This window comes from Meles meles, chromosome 20 (genome assembly GCF_922984935.1).
Source record: "Meles meles chromosome 20, mMelMel3.1 paternal haplotype, whole genome shotgun sequence".
Taxonomy (NCBI): domain Eukaryota; kingdom Metazoa; phylum Chordata; class Mammalia; order Carnivora; family Mustelidae; genus Meles; species Meles meles.
In genome coordinates, this window is record NC_060085.1 from 37053623 (window position 1) to 37071354 (window position 17732).

Here is a 17732-nt window from a genome sequence, read left to right on the forward strand (position 1 = left end):
AGGATAACTCCAGCGCCCAAGGAGCTGTCAGAGGTGCTTGAGGTTAATGGCTGTATTTACATAGCCATCAATTCACTTTACAAAGAACTGCCCCGCCAGAATGATGCGGTCCCATCCGGCAGCCCAGCCAGCCCAGGGCAGATGGGAGGCTGAAGGAGGGAAGGAGACACCTGATAAATCTTAACAACCTTTCCTGTTTTGAGTAGATTATTTATACCTCTATTTTCAGGGAAAGAGTCTTGGGCCTCTTGTCAAGCACAACATTTCCGTCTCTTCGGGAGTCACTCGTTAAGGCATTTTGGGAGTAAAACAGTACAACAGTAGCTGTACCTCCTCGCACGGAGTTTACCCCCACCTGTACTGTCCAAAATGGCAGCCAATGGCAGGCAATAGCCTGTTAAAATGTAAAGCTAAGTTAATTTATTTTTTTAAAGATTTTATTTATTTATTCGACAGCAGAGATCACAAGCAGGCAGAGAAGCAGGCGGAGAGAAAGAGGAGGAAGCAGGCTCCCTGCCGAGCAGAGAGCCCGGTGCGGGGCTCAAGCCCAGGACCCTGGGACCATGACCTGAGCCGAAGGCAGAGGCTTTAACCCACTAAGCCACCCAGGTGCTCCAAAGCTAAGTTAATTTAAAAATAAATTGGAATTTAAAATTCAGTTCCTCGGACACAACAGCCACCTTGCAAGTGCTCGACAGTCCCGTGCGGCTCAGCGGCTTTTGTTAATGGATGACACAGACTTCAGAAATTTTTCCCGGATGGCAGAAAGTTCTATTGGGACTTGTAAGACTGTTTACCTCTCATGCCCAAATCCTGACGTGTTCTGGGGTTTTTATATCTTGATTCAAGAGAAAAGAATAATGAAAGAGGCTTTCTGCAGCCCCCACATTTTCCAGATGCATTCTTAAGCAACCTAACACTATAGCACACATCCTCTAACCAGGCTCTTCTGGGTAGTACTTAAAAAAAAAAAAAAAAACAACCCACAAGCAAATGGTTACAAAGCTTCATGTAATTACCAGAGGGCTTTAAACAGCAAGCGCTGCATCTCAATGGGAGGTATAAATTTGTTCACAAGTGTTCTCACAGGGAAGGGAAACTTCAGGGCCGTGTATGGCTCAGTCAGTCAGGTATCCGACTCTTGATTTCAGCTTGGATCACGATCCCAGGGCCCAGAGAGATCGAGCTGAGTTGTACTCCATGCCCAGCATGAAATCTGCTTCTCCCTCTCTCCCTCCTTTGTCCCCCGATCTCATGCACAAGCTACCTCTCTGTCCCTTTCTAAAATAAATAAATAAAATCCTTTTAAAAAGAGGGGGGATCCCTCTTTTGGGATTTTGTTGGCGGGAATGTACATGGGTGTAGCTACTATGGAAAACAGTATGAGCACAATCGGTGAAGTAGATTAAAAGGTACAAACTTCTAATTACACAATAAGTCAGTCCCAGGGATGGAAAGCTCAGTACGGGGAATGCAACTGTTGGATCACTACATTGTACACCTGAAACTAACAGAACATTGTATGTCAAATATACTTCAAAGAAAAAAAAAAGACTGTTCTCATAATAGTCCCTGTAACAGAGAAAAAAGGAAAAATCGGAATATCCACCTGTAGAGAGCAACTCAATAAAATGTAGTACATTCCTAATGAAAGTTAGGCAATTAAAGAAATGGACAAGAGCTATTTTTGTATCAACATGATAGGACTCCAAGATAATGGTAACAATGTACATTATTGAATCCGATGTACAGTAAATTACTTAAGTGAGAAAATTCACAAATACTGCATATTTAGTAAACACACATGATTTAAATAACACAAATAGGAAAGTTCAACATGTTTTGATGTTTCCATGTTATACTTTGAAATAAACGGAAAATGCCACATCTGCCTCTCACTTCCATTGATCGGTGAGCACTGACAAATGAACTTCAAATGGTTAGAGAGGGTCTCTAACACATCGTCAGCCCATTCGCCCCTCCTCATGTCGGGATTTCTTTGAGACATTATGAATTTTCAATATGTGCAGAATGATATCAGCCCAACTCTTAACAGTATTTGGAGAGAGAGGTTTAGAAATGGGTTGAAGGGGTCATCAAAGGGGAAGGTTTTCTTTTAATCTGACTGCAGTCTTACCTTTATTTTTCTACTGCTTGCATGCTGCTGGGGGTCCTCCACTAGGTCACTGGTTGCTGTGATCCTGTCTCATCACTGAGAGCATCACCGTCCAGAGGACACAGCAGTTGCTGTCATGACATTGACCCGCCATCCCAGCCAGCAGAAAACACCACGCTTTTTTTTTTTTTTAATAAGTGGCTATTTCTGCCACTTTGTCTTCCATGTAAACTAGCTTCTGCCGTGCCCTAGTCTGCCACTCCACCTGGACGTCTCATCTCCTAACTGTCTGGAGTTGAGACCCGAAGGGGGACACAGGGCACCAGGGCAGGCAGCCAGGGAGGAGAGCTATAGCATCTTGACGGTTGGGCAAAGACAACCAAAGTGAAACCTGCCGAAGGGACGGCAGTGACTGATGGGTCCCAAGGAAATGTTAGTACAGGCCTAGTCATACGCAACATGCCACCGCCTTCGTGAGAGCACCGTGGTTCTGCAAACCAGCCGTGTAATTAAAACACGGCTCTGCAGACAGAAAAGAGGGAATGACTCTGACCCGGCCCATCCACTCTTCTTGGTGGCGGCCAATGCTAACCTTCCTGCCAACACCCACACATTTCTGTAAGTCAGACTATCTCGAAAAATCCTCACAAAACTGCCATTTTTAAGGAAATGAATCAAGATCTAGACAATCAAGTTCTTCAGGGTTTGCTTCTTTCATTCATTTTTCATTCAAGCCTCCGGTTTGCAAACTTCAAGTTCTTGTCAATGGTGCAACACAACGTAAAATCAACCGAAAGCTTTTCATTTACGCGAACACAGATGATAATTTATTCCTCTAAGCGGTAAGAGAACGCAGCAAGCCAGGCATCTGCAAAAACTTCCCATACCCCCTCAAGCCCTATAACTGTATCTGCAACTCCATCTTCTGGTCCCAACTGAATCTTCAGTTATTCCCAGAACGGATAAAACCTTAAATCCACATCAGCTTTGAACATCTGCTGAGTCTTAACGATACAGGAGCCAGAACGAAATTCCTGTGTGTCACCTGCCGGCAGGATTACAATTTAAATCAGACCCACAGTATATGAAAGTACAAGTCACATCTTTCCCCTGGTCAATACAGACATTAGCCAGATGACAGAAGGAGATGTTATGCTCCTTCCGTGCTATGCACAGCCCAATTGCCTCAATATCCACTTAAACAACTATATGATTCTTATTCTAAAAGTTCTTAACTATGGAAAATATACCTTACGCTCTAAAAGAAACTTAGGGGCATTATCAAAATCAGTTTCTCCTATGTAACACTGATCCAAACAACATCTCATTTGTATTTTGGGCTCAGTGATTTGTTTTTTTTTTAATATTTTTATTTATTTGACAGAGAGAAATCACAACTAGGCAGAGAGGCAGGCAGAGAAAGAGGAGGAAGCAGGCTCCCCGCGGAACAGAGAGCCCAACGTGGGGCTCGATCCCAGGACTCTGGGATCATGACCTGAGCCGAAGGCAGAGGCTTTAACCTACTGAGCCACCCAGGCGCCCCTGGGCTCAGTGATTTAAATTCATCTTCAGAATTATACTTTTTAGACAAACTTAACCAGCATATTCCAAAACGAGAAACACACAACCGAACCAAAACAACCTGGTTGTATGTAAATGTCTGTATTAAAATTTTTTTAACTCTGAAAGACACACGGTAACAATGGGTGTGACGCATAGACTTGACCGCATCAGTGCTCTGGCGAGCTCGTCAAAACTGCAAATTCTCGGGCTCCTGCCTAGATTTACTGAACCAGCAGCTCTGAGGGCGAACCCTGGGAATCTGTGTTTTAACAATACCCTCCAGGTGGTTCTTATGCACTAGTCTCAGTGAAAAGAAGAATTGTAGGAGAGAAAGGAACCCCAGCACAATGTTGGTGGGAATGCAAACTGGTACAGCTACTATGGAAAACAGTAGAGAGGTCCTCGAAAAATTAAAAATGCAAATACCACACAGTCCAGTAATTCCATGACAGAGTATTTACCTAAAGAAAAGGAAAACACTAATTCAAAAATATATATGAACCCCTATGCTTTATGTTTACTGAAGCATTGTTTATAATAGCCAAGATATAAAGCAATCCAAGTGCCCATCAATGGATAAATAAAGAAGATGTGATATGTATATATACCCACATATATACACACAGACAATGGAACACACACAACGGAATATTATTCACACAATGGAATATTACTCAGCCATTTAAAAAAAAAGAATGCGATCTTGCCATTCGTGACAACATGGATGGACCTAGAGGGTATTATGCTAAGGGAAGGAAGTTAAACAAAGATAAATACCATATGATTTCACTTATATGTGGAATCTGAGAAACAAATGAACATAAAGCAGAAACAGATCCATACATACAGAGAACAAACTGATGGTTGTCAGAGGGAAGACGGCTTGGGGGAACCGGCAAAATGGGTGCAGGGAAATGGAAGACACAGGCTTCAGTTATGCGAGGAGGAAGTCAGGGGGATAAAAGATACAACACAGGAATATGGCCAATGCTACTGTAACAGCCTTGTGTGGTGACAGAGGACAGCTACACTTGCGGTGAGCACAGCGTAAAGTATACACTTGTTGCTATGCTGTACACCTGAAACTGGTGTAACATTGTCTGCCAACTACACTTCAATAAAAAGAATCGTATTAAAACAGGAATTGGGATACCGGCATACCAGACAAGACTTGATAACATGAAATAGATTTTTTACATCCAGAATGTTCAGAGGACAAAAAAATTTTGCAATCAGCATAAACCTTATATTCATCTCTGCTCATTGTTGACTTCTGAGTCGATGAGGACTTGGAAACTTGTATATGGATGGAGTCGACTGCTTGTACATTTGTGTCTGTTTATGTTATGGTTCAGAAATATTTGCACATCAAACCAGAAACTGAGTTTACACTTGGGATCATGAGTCTTTTGTAAATGTGAAGAGAGTAAATTTGGAATCCAATGTCTTGAAGAAACGGAGTTTTCTAGGAATTCTGCCAGTCCTTTTTCTCAGGGTGACTTTAACTTTCAGACTTGAGGAGTATATTTCCCTTCTCTGATGAATACTTCCGTACAACGATTAGTGTACTTTGTTCGAGCATCTATCAGGACAATCAGGACAAGCTGACTTTTCCCCTGCTCTCAGGAACACTAGAGCTTGCCGCTCCATCCTTACGGGTAACCCAATATGCTAGGCCAGTATCAACAGCCAAGCTTACTGGTACTTTGCTCCCCCTACTCACCCACGAAGGACGTGGGGCTGCTGTGTTCCAAACATCGCCCTTTTCCTTTTAAATAATACAGAAACCTTGCAAGTGAGCTACACATATCTGACTTAGGATTCCCAGGAGGACACCCTTAGCTACAGCCTTATTTCTAGGCCTTTAGAATCAAATTAGACTACCCCATCAGACACCTATTTGTGCAAACGTTAATTTCAAGTGTATTTAAATGCCTCGGCATCTTGCTTCTGCTCATCACATCAGGCAGAGTGGCTTCCACTGTGCAATCACAATAATGAATAAACATGGGGTGCTTATAAAGGACTCGGGAACCACAAAACTGATCAATTGTTAATTCTATAAAGTGATTAAACGTGCCTTCTTTCGCAGTGACTCCATTAAGTTGTGTTTTTGGTTGGAAAGATGCCTGTGTCCTCTGCCTACGGTCTCCGTAAAATAAAAATGCAATCATCCCTCGGATCCTACCTAAGGCTTATCTTGATCTCGATGATTTCCTTGCACTGTCTACACTCACCGCTACCCACCCTACCCCCGATGAGAAGCGAACATTGGCATGGCATTCTAAACACCATGAGCCGCACGGTTGTTAATCGCCAGAGGATTTGAGGCAGCACTAATATAAGCAGCCCAAGTAACCATTGTGGACGGTACTGGCCTCTTAGTATTTTGATCAAACACCGATTTCACAGTGAGTGTGGCCCATGGGGGCTCCCTGTCTCAATCAAATTCCTTAGTGTGGCAAGATGAGGACTTTGAGAGCTTTTCCTTGCAATAAACATATTTGTTATTTATCTCTTATCCCCCACCACACCTGGGCCGTGCACATGCAGTGTTCAGCCAGTCTTTCTTGAACTGGAAGAATGAATGATCGAGTGGGAGCTTTGGCTCTCCCACACTGCCTGGGCTCACACTGTGGTTCCTGCCACAAGCCACCTGTGTGGCCCCATCCAGTGTCCTTGAGTTTCCTGGTGTACAGAAAGGAGATGATGGCTCTCTCCACCATCCAAGGGTTGGGGGATGATTTAATGAGATAGAGCATAAAAATGTTTAGGCCAGGGGCGCCTGGGTGGCTCAGTGGATTAAGCCGCTGCCTTCGGCTCAGGTCATGGTCTCAGGGTCCTGGGATCGAGCCCCGCATCGGGCTCTCTGCTCCGCGGGGAGCCTGCTTCCTCCTCTCTCTCTGCCTGCCTCTCTGCCTACTTGTGATCTCTCTCTCTGTCAAATAAATAAATAAAAAATCTTAAAAAAAAAAAATGTTTAGGCCAGTAAAGCGATACAGCCTCTATGGAACACTGTACGATGGGTGGTTCCTCAAAGCATGAAGAATGGAATTACCATATGATCCAGCAATTCCATTTCTGAGCTCATACCCAGAAGAACTGCAAACAGAGGCTCAAGAAGATATCCGGACACCCACGTGCATGGGAGCATTATTCGCAGTAGCCGAAAGGTAGCAGCAACCCACCTCGAGAGATGAACGGATCAACAAAATGGGATTTACACGTGCAACGGAATGTTTCCCAGCCTTAAGAGAATGGAACTCTGACACACGTTGCAACATGGATGAACCTTGAAGACACTATGCAAGTGAAACAAGCTAGTCCCCAAAAGGAAAAATACCATGATTCTCCTTCAGCGAGGTACTTGGAGCCGTTACATTCTTAAGAGATAGAAAGAGAACTGATGGCCAGGAGCTGAGAGGAGGGAGTAGGGAGCTGCTGTTTAATGGACACAGAGTTTCGGTTTTACAGGATGAACAAGAGTTCTGGGGATGGAGGGTGGGGAAGGCTACACAAAACGTCAACACTTAATGCCACCAGACGACACACTTAAAAAAATGGTGAAGTAGTGGGCACCCAACGGGCTCAGTCGGTAGAGCACGTGATTCTTGATCTTGAGGTTGTGAGTTCAAGCCCCACGTTGGGCACAGAGGTAACTTAAAAATAAGATCTTAATAAAAAATTTTTAAAAATAAAAAGGGTTAATAAACTTACGGTATTTGTATTTTAGTGCAATTTTTAAAAACACTTAGGGTAGGGATGTCTGTGGCTCAGTCAGTTGGGTAGTTGCTTTCAGTTCAGGTCATGATCCCAGGGTCCTGGAATCGAGTCCCACATCGGGCTCCCTGCTCAGGGGGGAGCCTGTTCTCCCTCTACCTCTGCCTGCTGCTCTACCTACTTGTGCTCTCTCTCTTTCTCTCTCTGTCAGATAAATTGATTAATTTAAAAAAATACTTAGCATAGGGCTGTCTGGGTGGCACAATCGGTTGAGGGACCGACTCTTGGTTTTGGGTCAGATCCCGATCTTGGTGTCATGAGATCTGGCCCCAGGTCAGGCTCAGGGATCAGGAGGGAGTCTGCTTAAGGATTCTCTCTCCCCCTCTTCCTCTGCCCCTCCCCCATGCGCTCTCTTTCCACCTCTCAATTAAATAAATCTTTAAAAAATAAAAAGCAAGTAAAACAGCGCAGTACCCAGCAACATTCTTATTCAACAAATGATAGCTACTGTAGCTACGATGATTTCTTTCAAAGGCTAACAAAGCAAATATTTAACAAGGACTCCCTCATGTGAAAATGGTAAATACTTGCAGAAAACTTTAATGAAATAGACATTTGCTCTCTAACATCCAATTCCATTTCAATGCCTCCTTGCCCACTGCCGCCCACCCCAACCCCCACTGGTACTAAGCGGCCTTATTGGGGATGTTTAAATCTTAACCAGTTCATTCCCCAAAGGCCCCCGGCTGAGGCGAGTGGAAATTCGGCACACAAGGAGAACCAGACATGTACCAGGGACAGACTCCTAGCCATCCCCCAGCTCGCTTAATGGAGCTCCACGTTCCTGAGCGGATCCAACGGTCTGCAAAGAGCAGGACAGAATGTGGAGAAGATGCGAGTTTTATCCTGGGAGGACTGGACCCATGGTAACCAATTTTACGGCTCTTTAGATTTATGTCCGTGGATGTGTGCGTGTGCGTGTGTGTGTGTGTGTGTGTGTGTTGAGAACGAATTAATCCAAAAATATAGATGAAGAAAGCTGGGTCTCGGATGTGAAGCCGGGTTGCATAATCACTTCTGAAAGCAGAGAAAAGGTAACAGATGTTTACATTACAATCTGCTTCTGGAAGAGCTGCCAAATGATTTAAATAGTAACGGAGATGGCAGGCCCCAGTGAATTGTTAGCCCCACTGATATGTGCAGGGAACTCACCCCAATAATACATGTTGGGATGGCCTTAATTAAATGCCCCGCTGTATAAAATATGTCTGGCTTTCAAATTGCTTAAAATCTTAAACCGGACACCAATAATAAAACATCAAACTGAAGGATGTATTCCAGCACTGACGTTATGAAACTTGCTGTCTTTGGCAAAGAGCAATGCATTATAAAGAAAACTCAAGGCTGCTTTTTAACTTTGGGTGTTTTTATGACCAGCAGGAAGATGCATTTTTAAATAGAAAAACATACAGCCATGAAAAAGAATGGCCTAGAACTCTCTTTACCAGATTGTCATCCTTCCCAGAATGGCTCCAGAGAGTATCTGAATCTCCCTGGAGTGCAGGTAAATGGCCACACCCCATAGAAAGTCATCATAATAGGGGGTTTCACCTAACCACATGGACGTGGGCTGACCTCAGAGATGCCAGACTCCTTCCCCAGCCATGGGTTCACCAAAGGTCTTCCCATGGCCCTTTGCCCAGTAAACTAAGCAGTACAGATTATTTGATATATGACCCCATTTGTCTAAAATGATGTGGTCTCAACATCTCTCTGTGGATAAAGGCAGAAGGAGGGAATTGGAAATAAATGTACTGAAATATGAAAAAGTATTATCTCGATGGCAGGACTGGGTACATTTTTTCACTTTCCTTTTTATACTCTTTTACAGGGTTTGACTTTTCTACCCCACATAATGCATTTTCTTTATAAATTAAAGAAATCAAATAGAAAAGACATCTTCAAAACAAGCCTAGTGTGATGCAAAGAATCCTAGTGTACGCATTAGAGACCTCAGTTCCTGCCAGAAACAAGGAGCTGGGGATGTTGGATAAGCCATTTCACTGGTCTGGGCCCCAAAAGTCACCCTGGATCCAAGTTTCTCCACCTCAGCACCAATGACATTTTGCGGCCCAGAATTCCTTGCTGTGGGAGCTGCCTTATGCCTTAGTGTTGAGTCTAGCAGCACCCCTGTTCTCTACACCCTACACCTAATTCCACCCCACACTGAGACAACCAAAAATGTCTCCAGATGTTGGCAAAGGTCCCCTACAGAGCCAAACTGCCCCCAGTTGAAAACCATTGCCCTAGATGGTCTGTAAGTTTCTTCCTTGTTGGAAACCTTCTATGATTATTTTAAACGCTGTGCCTAAAGTCCAAGTTGGAGGCCCAGTGTTGCACTCTGGAAGACCAAAATCTCATCAGTACTTTCAGGATTCACGAGGCAAAAGATGAAATAGAATTGAGTAAAATAAAGAAACGAAACTGTGAGTTTTCAGAGAAGACTTTGGGACATGTGGCACAGATATGAAACAGAGAATTTAAGCAGATGCAATAGTCATTTAAAAACTAATAATAACTCGGGTTTTGGACAGTTCCACCTTTAGTTAAGACAAGTGAAATGCTGCAGAAATGTTCAACGGTCTTTCTAGTTTGAAATAAACTCAGAACAGAAAAAAATACAACAAATCAAAAAACCCACGTAGCTTATTTCTTTTCTGTAATACCACATTTTTATTTAATAAAGAAGCTTAGTGTTTTCTCTTTATAAGAAATGCAAGGGCATTTTTCTAAAAGAGATATGCTATTCTTCTCCACTAACAATACTATAAACAGTCTTACGAAAGGAGACAAATTAGCAACATCTTTACTACCTGCCTATCTTTCTAAATATAGCATCTTGTTTTTATTTGTCATTTCATTAACATTTCATTAACAAGAACTCCCTAATATCAGACACTCCCAGGCTTTTGAATTAAAATCATCTATGTCCACGTTAATGACTTACTACTGTAAGATCCCGACATCTTTTGAATTAAAAAGAGTGCCAAAGAAAGATTCAACACGGTTTTTGATTCATGACTCTTCGGACATCCACAGTTCATTCACAGAGAGAAAGCCATTTATTAGCCAGGATGTTTCATCAACGTCAACATTCTATACCTGACCCACACTAAGTGCTCAACAAATGCAGGGCATCGTTAGCAGTACTCACAGCTAAGCCAGAAAACAGTTTTATTCCAAACTACCCGTTTGGTTTTACAGCAACTGAAAAGCAGAAGGTATGGCAGAGGAGACAGATTACACAATAAATTAATATTCTGAGCTCTCAAGCCTTCCATCGCGCCTCATCTTCATTTCAACGCTTGTGTCCTTCCACATGCTCAAATAGGACCGAACTGAGTCACCCGACCCCACCCTCTTCCACTGCCACCGCCCCTAGAAGTGTGTCTTTTCTAACTGCAAATACTAGGACAGCTACTAGGAAGCAGCCCAAGGCTAGTGGTTGCATACAGTTTGTTGAATCCCTGAGCTGGGTTCAACCAGCCTAATATTCTAACTGATCCCTGATAGGAAGAGAGGGGGACACGGTCCTGCTCTGCAGACGCAGCTGAAATGAGGGGTCCTTCCAGCATCCCAACACCACTCTGCAGGCCCTTATCGGAAAAGTCAGGAAAGGGCACTGGGCTAGAAGGTTAGGATACCAGTTCTTTTTACAAGGTAATGGGCTTAAGTCATAACACCTTCTACCCTTGATCTTTTAGAATACTGAACTCCTGAGGTACTCTCCAGATTTAAAATTCTGTGAGTGTTTGAGCCTTTAAACCAGATTATGCAATTAAACTTATGTTTAAACACACACACACACACACACACACACACACACACACACACACGAGTCCTTTTCACTGACTTTACGGAAGAAAATGATTTAGTTTGACTAACAACTGTAAAACACAAAGAATTAACTTTGTGATGGGGAGCCAAAGTTCATTCTTTTCTTGTGAGAGGGGAGTTGCCGAGATCACGAACTGGGTGGGCTATTATTACGAAGTGTAACTCAAGCTTATGTCTGTAAGTAAGAACTGTTAGGAAGGGTGGGAGCTTTTTCTAATAATGTTTTCAAAACAAATAGCTATGAAGTGATTGATGTGGCCAAGATCCCTCCGCCAATCCCCTTGTGGACGTCTTTTTCCTCTCGCCTGTCCCTCACCCTCAATCCTGGATCTCTCTAACGAATGAGGAGAAAGTCCACTGTATGATCTCCCAGTCAACTACCACTGGCTCTGGGACTTGGAAGTCATTTTGCTAATCTTAGCAGATTTATTTTTCCTACACCTGATGAAATGCACACATGTATACAAATGAATCCATCAACTAGATGTTCCATCTATCTTGAGACCAAAAACAAAACCTTAAAAGACTAGTCCGTTTACTATGACATCTCTCCATATTCGTAAAGAAATAGAGCCAAAATGTAGCGTAAAAAACTCCCAAAGAAGGAGGCATACATACTTCTGCAAATTCTAAGGAGATCTATAAACTGCAATCTGAGAATTTTATTAAGCTAAGCTTCTTAGTATAGAAATCCCCAACACTCTCCAACTGGGCAGCTAATTGAGAGTTAGAAAGAGCCAAAATGACTTCCCTCTTTCTCTTATTCATCACAGGCAATATAGAACCCTTGCTCAACATGATAATGTGACTCTTGTCAATGCATGTTCAAATCAGATAGAGGATTGGCTCGTGATGATGTCATCCCCATGGGTTAATCCCCAGTGAATGCAGTTTTAATATCATATGCATCAACATGTCATTTACATAACAAGGTATTATATTAAGTGTAACAACAAATGAGCTGTGCAGATAAAAGCAGCTATTAGAGAAAGGCTATGTGCCACTGAAAAGGAGTCAGGGGGACAAAGACTTTTTTTTAGACTAAATGGAACTAGGTCATCAAACAATACACCTCTCTAAAAAAAAGCAAAAAATGAATATTGAAATTCAAGTGACCTAGAACCTTCTAGTACTAGAGATACGGAAATGTTGCCTCCAATGAAGTAATTAAGTAGAGATATTTATAGGGTTTGTATGTGTGTTTGGGAGACAAGTTAAAAAAAAATCAAAGACGTTGAAAAAATAAGCAAACTAGCAGCTATTGCTTTTCTGGGAATAACAACTTTCTCATCTTTAAGAGGGAAAATTGGCCAAGTCAGATCGTGACTTAAAACCCTGTAATAAATTTCAAAGTGTTAAAGGGTAGTGAAAACGGCACAGAGGGAAGACAGAAAAGTCACGCAAAGCAGAACAATGAGCAGAACTGAGGGAGGAAGCCTTGAAACACAGCTTTATGAGATTATTGATGGAGAAATGTCCACACATATGAAGAGAGCTGCTTGCACAAATGAGCAATGCCAACTCACGCGGTCAGTTTGGGAGGACCTAAGTCATCATTCATTAGTCACGATGATTCTGAAAACCGTTCTCCTGCTGCCTTATTAAGATCTGTATTTCCAATTCAAAGGAAGTGTTGGGCTTGTGCACTGATTTATAACTACAAACTTAGCAGGAACGCTTGTCACTGTAAACCCGCAGCGAAGTGTTGAAGAATTTTTTAAGTCATACATCTGCTCAAGAATGACCAAGTGGAAAAACACTGATTATATTGTGATTGGGCAGGTGTGGTTGTCTGGGTGTGCAGGTGGGATTTTCAGGTTGGTGCCCACAATCCTTCTAGCAAGGATATTAGAGAAAGAAGCCCACCAAGGCTTTGAACACGCCCATCCCCACACACGGGGATCGCCTGTCACATCACATCAACCTTGCTGGCCTTGGAGAGACGGCCATGGAAAAGTTAAAGGGAAAAAGAGTACAGGGATGCAGATGCTTCACCAAAGGGGGTCCTTAAATCCCGGCTAGGGATTTGGACGGATGTGAGCACATGGGTAGTTCTCAGTGAGTCCATGAACCTGTGAATGTACCTCTTCCCGGGGGCTGAATTATAGCTTGGCTAAGGCTCTCAGTGGCATCCGTGGAACCCCCAGACGTTAAAATGATACCGATTCAGGAGAAAAACGCACCAGTGGCACCGCGCTGGCTTTAGCTGCCCCCCTAAGCGCAGGACACCAGACTTTCCACCTCCCATCTTTCCCAAGCCATGAGTTTAGGACTAAAGACGCTCTCCTTTCCAGGAGCGGGTTGTCAAGGCAAATGAGGCAAGAGAGGGTCTGAAGAAGACGGGAAGCAACACAGACACTCCAGCCTGGTGGACAAATCCGAGGTGCCTCAAGGGGGAAGAGACGGAACTTCCAGACACGCTCTAGTTTCCTATGTGGACTGAAGCTTAGCGCTTCAACTGAAAGATGCGCCCCGGGTGCACGCAGCGTCCTTCCTGCAAGAGCCCCGCAACCAGGGTTTCGGGTGTAGGCTAAAGTGGCTCCTATAAGGGCCAGGGTCAGACCCAAGGGATGAAGCCCCAAAGCCGGCTTCTCCAAAACAACCGCTCACCCCGAGTTCACGCTCCACACCCCCATACTGATACCGATCCATCGAGAGGTCCCTCTGGCCGCCAAGGAGCACCCCAGGGGATCCGTGAGAGGCACATACGAACCCCGAAGTTGGCAGCGCCCGCTGCCCGGCCGTCAGCCACGCATCCCCACTTAGGAACGCCGCTTCCAACTTCGGGGTGCAAGCCAACTACCGCATGGGAGGTCACGCCCGCTCAAGAGCGTCGGGATGAGGGGGGCTGCCCCGAGCCAAGTCGGTACCAGCCCAAGAGGCAGCCACCTGCCACGAGACAGATACTGAATACTGGGTCCAGCGCCACCCCAACCCCGTCTTCCCAACCCCTCTTCCGCCCTTCCTACCCTTCTTACTTGACTAGGGCCGCAGCCGAGTCGGGCAGGCGCGTCCAGGACGCGCCTCGGATCTCTGCACAGGAGCCGGAGGAGGCTCACCGGGCCACCTCCCCGCGGGCGCCCCGGGAGTGGCCCATCACCCCGCAGGCTCACTGTGAAAGTTCTCAGGTCTCTCCGAAGACACGTCGGAAACTGCCGCAGAAAAGCAGCGGCTGCAGAAGCTCAGGTGCCACTCCACTCCTGGGGTCCCGCTGCAGCCGCACGCGGGGTCGGTGCGCCCCGTCCCGGCCGCGCGCAGCGAGCAGTGCGGAGCCGAGCCGGCGGGCGCGCGGGCCGGGAGGGGCCGGGCCCACCACGGGCCGCGCTGATTGGCCGGGCCGCCTGGCCCCTGCCCCCGCCCGGCCGGGTGGTCCACGTGGGCCGGCCCTCTTCCCTCCCCGCACCTCTGGCTCTGTCGCCCTCCCCCACCCTCCCGCCCCCGCTCGGCTCCCAGCGCCTCTCCCGAGCGCCTCGCTGTGGCCAGCACTCCGCAGGCAGGTGCCGCGGAAAGGTATTCTTTCCCAATACCTGAGAGCCGCGGGAGCCTTGCATAAGGGAGTGGAATTTAGGGTTCGGCTCCCGATGAAAAACGATCCGCACGCAGGGTGTCTCCATCCGAAGACCCCAAACAGTTTGCAAACAGGCTTCGTTGGCCTCCCTGAGCCTAACACAGGCATAACTAATCCGGCTTCTTATGTAACTTGCTTGCATGGGAGAGGAGGGAAACCCGCACACAGGTCAATGCTGAAATACTTTCTCATTTTAAAAATTATGAAAGTACAGGGTGCCTGGGTGGCTCAGTGGGTTAAAGCCTCTGCCTTCGGCTCAGGTCATGATCCCAGTATCCTGGGATCGAGCCCCGCATCGGGCTCTCTGCTCAGTGGGGAGCCTGCTTCCTCCTCTCTCTCTGCCTGCCTCTCTGCCTACTTGTGATCTCTGTCTGTCAAATAAATAAATAAAATCTTAAAAAAAATTATTAAAGTACAGCTACGACTTCTTTGACTCGCACTCCGTGCTAAGCCCTCTTCCCGTGTCCCTTCTCCGAGTTGAATTCGTGACATTTAAATAGTATTTATTTACAGAGAATACCTCGTTTGATCTCCATTTTATAGATAAGAAAACTGAGGCACAAAAAGACTAATTTACTCATCAGTAAGCCGCGGTGACTGTGTGTAATTTGAACCCAGCAAGTCCGGTTGCAGAATCCACTTTCTTTAATATTCAGTGTAATCTACAAGCGGCACCGCCGGAGACTTTGTTAGAAATGCAGACTTTGAGATCCCACCCTGGAATCGGACACTCCATTTTAACAAGATCCCCCGGTGGTTAGTAGACGCATAAAGTTTGAGAAGCATTGCTCTATACCACTACGCTGTTCACTGTTCATGGTTTGCCTTACCATTTTCTGATCCTTTAACTCTGCATTGATATAAAATAATGCGTCATCCTGCCCCAGCTGCGCTCCAGAGTCTAGTTGCCCTTTTCTGAGCCTATTGCTTGAGCTAACATATGGGAGCCTTCCTGTCTCTCTTCTCGATACCTTTGCTCTATGCACACACATACCCCACACCGTATTATTTTATGTATCACTTAACACTTTGAATTCTTGGCTCTTTTATCATCAAAATTGGGGCTCCGAGTCAAAGACAGTCCTGTTACCAAGTAGTCCCCAGTCTTGGAGGGAATTCAAGCATCAGAGACGGGGCATGATCTTTGAGATGTCTCTTTGTGCTGAGATTCTAGGGAGAATGAGAACAGATGCAAGGAGAACATGCCAGGAGATGCCAGACCTCTCTCCAGAGACCATTCATTCATTCACTCAATGAAATAGAGAGTCTGCTCTGTGTCAAGCACTGTAAACAGGTGCTGATATCTACAAAAGTAACAACAAAAAACCCTAGAAAAATTCCTGCTCCTATGGAGCTGATGGTCTAGTGAAGGAACACAGGCAATAACATGGTAAGTAAAATACGGTCAAATAGAAGGTGTATGACAGAGAAGTGAAGTGTGGAAAGGGAGATTAGGCCTGGGGTGGACGTGATTTTAAAGGTAGTGGTCAGGCTAGTTGTCGCCTGACCTTTGGAACAAAGACTTGGAAGAGCTGAAGGACTAAGTGATTTAGAAGTACTCCACATTCACTCATTCACCAAATATTTATTGATTGGGAACTTAGAGTCAAGCATGGTCCTGCCGTGGGTCTGTTCAGTTAAGCACTGCTGTTAGAATTCTAAGTCCAAATTTCCCCGGACTGAAGTTTACCTATCCTGATGGGGAAAAAAACAAATTTAATGATTTTGTGGCTCTATCTAATAACATATTCTCCCCTCCTGGGTGTTCAATATTGTTAGGGGTGTGTGTCCTCCAAATCCATATGCTGATGTCGTAACCCCTAGTCCTTGGAATGTGATCTTACTTGGAGTGCCAAAGATGGCAGACGAACCTCTGGCAGAAGAGAGAGGCATAGGACAGACTCACTCTCTCAACCCTCAGAAGGAACCAAACTTACCAACGTCTTGATCTGACGCTGACTGACAGATGATAATTTCTGTTGTTTAGGCCCCTCAATTTGTGATACTTTGCTAGAGCAGCCCGAGCAAATTAATAAAAGTATGATTCTAAGGTAAGATGGCACAGTTAAGCACCATCTACGATTTTCCCATTTCTTTTGTGCAATGGCAAGAAGCCAAAATGATCTGATGAATTGAGATTTACTAATCAAATCGCCACAAAAAAAGGCAAATTATGTTTTTTAAAAAGAAAAACCAAGGAGTGCCTGGGTGGCTAAGTGGGTTAAAGCCTCTGCCTCTGACTCAGGTCATGATCTCAGGGTTCTGGGATCGAGCCCCGCTTCAGGCTCTCTGCTCAGCGGGAGCCTGCTTCCTCCTCTCTCTCTGCCTGCCTCTCTGCCTACTTGTGATCTCTCTGTCAAATAAATAAATAAAATCTTAAAAAAAAGAAAAGAAAAACCAAATGAAGGGCGCCTGGGTAGCTCAGTCTGCTAAGCAACGACTCTTGCTTTCGGCTCAGATCACGATCTCAAGGTCACGATCTCTGGATCTCTGTGCTCAGTGCAGAGTTGATTCGGAATTCTCCAGCTCCCTCTCCCTCTGCCCCTCCCCCATCTCACTCATTCAGTCTCTCTAAATAAAATAAAGCCAAATAAACCCCAATTATTCAATTATTTCTTCATCACATATTTATCGAATGTCTGCTACACACCAGGCTCTGGGATACCATGACAAACGAGGCAGATGTGGTCTCTGCTTTCACATGACCTGTGTGTCTTGTTACAGGAAGAGTTGCACAGTGAGCAAATCAGCAAACAAATGAACAAAGCAATTTCAGAACAGAGTAAGGCTTAAAAGAAAGAAAAGAAGGCTAGAGGATTAAGAGAATGAGGGATGGGTTTAATTTAGATTGGCTGATCAGGGAAGGTC

The 17732-nt window shown here is 44.9% G+C and overlaps 1 protein-coding gene across 1 annotated transcript in view; it reads right to left on the reverse strand.

The window, feature by feature from the left end:
• TAFA4 (TAFA chemokine like family member 4) overlaps positions 1-14529 on the reverse strand; it is a 189477-nt gene extending 174948 nt beyond the window's left edge. Inside the window, exon 1 of the mRNA XM_045991427.1 lies at positions 14275-14529. The gene's annotated coding sequence lies outside the window, so the exon portion shown is untranslated. The remainder of the gene's footprint in view (positions 1-14274) is intronic.
• Between the last annotated feature and the right edge of the window lie 3203 nt (positions 14530-17732).